We start from the raw sequence: 3,756 nt of genomic DNA, 5'->3' as shown, positions 1-3,756 counted from the left end.
ATGTGGAAGGGAAAGAAAGTGTGTGAGAACAGGAGAGAAAGAGAGAGTTCAGCGGGAGAGAGGAGAGCGGAAAAAGAAAAAGTGAGAGAAAGGAGGGCGCGGGAGCAAGGTGTTGAGAGAGGAGAGGTAGCGCGGCAGGTAAAATAAATAAGAGGATTTGTAAGGTGCTTTGGTGCGGGTGCATAATTAAAGCCTGCTAAATCTGAGGAGTACCTTGGCTGCTCAGCACACGCCTCTCTCCTACGCCTCACTTACCGAGCGGCCAAGCAAGGTCACACAAACACAGTGTATGAGACAAAGCACTAGTCAAAGGGGAGAACTAACACACTTCCGGGTGGTGTGTTGTGTGTGTGTGGTGTGTGTTGGTGTGTGTGTGGGTGTGGTTGTTGTGTGTGTGTGTGTGTGTGTCGTGTGTGTGTGGTGCTGTGTGTGTGTGGTGTGTGGTGTGTGGTTGCGCACACATGAAGTGTTTATATCAAAAGAATCAAGGTTAGTGTTAATGATTTTTGCCTTCTACCTGTACCTTGTACAATAAACTGTCTCTACACTGTACCTTGTACATAAACTGTTCTCTCTACTTACCTTTGTTCACATAAACTTCCTCTACACTGTACCTTGTTCACATTAAACTAGTCCCTCTACACTGTACCTTGTTCACATAACTTTCTCTACTACTTACCTTGTTACATAAACTGTTCTCTACTACCGTTCACCTTTCACAAACTATCCTTCTACCACTGTACCTGTTCACATAAAACTTCTCTACCACTGTACCTTGTAAACACAAACTGTTCTCTACTATTGTACCTTGTTAACACAAACGCTTCGTCTACTTAACTGTACCTTGTTCACATAAACTTCCTACCACTGTACCTTGTCACATAAACTGTCTCTCCACTGCACCTTGTTCACATTAACCGTTCTCTACTACTCACCTTGTTCACATAACTGTCTCACTACTGTACCTCTGTTCACATAACCGTTCTCTACTACTGCACCTTGTTCACATTAACCTTCTCTACTACTGTACCTTGTTCACATTAACCCGTTCTCTACTACTGCACCTTGTCACATTAAACCTCTCTACCACTGTACCTGGTCACATTTAACCGTTCTCTACTACTTACCTTGTTCACATAAACCGTCTCTACTACGTGCACCTGTTCACATTAACGTGTCTCTAACCACTTAACCTTGTTCACATTAACCTTCTCTACTTACTGTACCTTGTTCACATTAACCTGCTCTACCACTGCTACTCCTTTTCACATTAACCGTTCTCTACTAGCTTGCACCTTGTTCACATTAACCTGTCTCACACCACTGACCTTTCACATTAAACCGTCTCTACCACTGCACCTTGTTCACATTAACCGTTCTCTACTACTGTACCTTGTTCACATTAACCGTTCTCTACTACTGTACCTTGTTCACATTAACCGTTCTCTACCACTGCACCTTGTTCACATTAACCGTTCTCTACTACTGTACCATGTTCACATTAACCGTTCTCTAGTACTGTACCTTGTTCACATTAACCGTTCTCTACTACCGTACCTTGTTCACATAAAATGTTCTCTACTACTGTACCTTGTTCACAAACTATCCTCTACCACTGCACCTTGTTCAGATAAACGACCCTCTACCACTGTACCTTGTTCACATAAATGGCTCTCTACTCCTGTACCTTGTTCACATAAACTGTTCTCTACTATAGAAACGCATCCTCTACACACCAGTAAACTCCTTGTTCACAATAAACTAATCCTGACTACCCACTGAGTACCAATGTACACCATAAACTATTCTATACCAGCTGTACCTTGTTCACATAAACTATCTACTACCACTAGTACCTTGTTCACATAAACTATTCTCTACCACCTGTATCCTTCACAAACTATTCTATACCACGGTACCTTGTTCACATAAACTGTTCTCTTCTACTGTACCTTGTTCACATAACTATCTCTACCACGGTACCGTTGTCTATAAACTTGCTCTACTCCTGTACCTTGTTCACAAAACTGTTCTTCTACCCGGTACCTTGTTCACATAACTGTTCTCTACCAAATCAACTTTTCTAATCTCTCTCTTTTAGGTCACAGTTCCATTGTCGACCTCTCTCTTCTGTTGTGACACCAATCTTTTTATAAACCACCCTGCTCTCTCTCTCTCTTTTATCCCTCCCCCTCCCTATCTGTTCCTCTCTCTCCTTCTTCATGTCTCTTTCCCCTGTCTCTTAGTTAGCAACCGTTACCCCGCCTCTCTCGGCAGCATGTTGCTTTTCAAAGCATATTTTTCCTCTCTGTTTAACTTTCTCTGCCGTGAGTACAATATCTATCAAAACAATACATAATGTCATGGCCAGATAGCTGCAACACAGAATAACGTGCCTGGTTAAGGCTTCCAGGGAGAAGAGATACGCTGTGCTCTGTTGTGTGCGCACGCCATTCAGTGTGGCCAGGAGGTCGAGCGGTGAAAAAGAGGTTGTTATTGAGCCTTGGTAAATGATGCATAACCCTGGGCGCCGCTTACTTAGCCTTACAAACAGCTTCAGCACTGGAGACGGGCTGGGCGGTGTAGTGTGTGTGCATAAGGTTAAAGATTTTGTGGCCTGATTGGTGCTTCTAAACCTTTATTTCATTTGGGTAAACTGATACATCGGTTCAACCTAACATAACCTAACTCTAACCCCAACCCTTACCCTAGCTTCATGTGCACACACACATCCCGGTCACCCTAACTGTGACCTAAACCCAACCATAACCCTAGCTTCATACCCATATCCCGTTCAACCCTAAGAATAGGTTCTCATTCAATACAAAGGTTAGCTGTCAATATTTATAGAAATAACTTTAAAAAATCTAATTGAATGATTATATTGAATGATCTAATTACTAATGAAGTCCCACTCAACAGCGGTTAGCTCCCCTCTTTCTGTCCTCAGACCTCTGATGTCTAGATCTCTTCATGCGCACCATGAAAGACAACTGCTGCTGCTGGACTAGATCAGTGACAATAGTCAAATGGTTATTACAGAAAACAGTTGGATCCAGCAGTGTGTGATAATCAGCTCATTGGAGAAACTCCCTCCTGTCTACCTCTGTACTCTCCCATTACACTGTATGTTTGATCACATAAAGACAGTAGACCTATGGTGTTATTGGCAAGAGACCACAACCTGTGTGTAAAGAAGACTAATGGAGCTCGATCCTAATAAATTAGCCAACAATAGAATATCATAACAGAGTTTAAATGTCTGTAAGCAGCAGTGTGAGAGTGACAGGCGTGATTATGTTGAGTGTGTGGGTGTGTGTTGTGTGGTGTGTGTGTGTGTGTTGGTGTGTGTGTGTGTGTGTGGTGGGGTGTGTGTGTGGTGTGTGTGGTGTGTGTGTTTTTCCAGTAAGTATGATAATACGATGTCTGAAGAAGAATTGATCACTTAAGAATAGGTGAGAGAGCACACAAAAGGGAAGAGCGGAGATATGAAACAGAAAGAGCTCGATTCAATCCGTAGCTGTCACGCCCGGCTTAGTATTCTTGTTTCTTTATTATTAGTAGGTCAGGTGTGACATGGGGTAGGTTGTGTTTTGTATTGTCTTGGGTGGTTTGTAGTGTCTAGGGGATGTGTACAGTGTAGGGTTTGTGTTGAGTGTAGGTGTTTAGAAAAAGTCTATGGCTGCCTGATTTGGTTCTCAATCAGAGACAGCCGTTATAGTTGTCTCTGATTGGGACCCATATTTAAGGGAGTCA

At 42.8% G+C, this 3,756-nt stretch overlaps 1 protein-coding gene across 1 annotated transcript in view; it reads right to left on the bottom strand.

The window, feature by feature from the left end:
* The window catches only part of LOC111953023 (transcription factor Maf), a 71,514-nt gene that overhangs the window by 10,974 nt on the left and 56,784 nt on the right, over positions 1-3,756 (bottom strand). The gene's annotated exons all lie outside the window — the stretch shown is intronic.

This window comes from Salvelinus sp. IW2-2015, linkage group LG26 (genome assembly GCF_002910315.2).
Source record: "Salvelinus sp. IW2-2015 linkage group LG26, ASM291031v2, whole genome shotgun sequence".
NCBI classification, from domain to species: Eukaryota; Metazoa; Chordata; class Actinopteri; order Salmoniformes; family Salmonidae; genus Salvelinus; species Salvelinus sp. IW2-2015.
The sequence above is the reverse complement of the archived record's forward strand: the minus strand, read 5'-3'. Positions and strand labels throughout refer to the sequence as shown.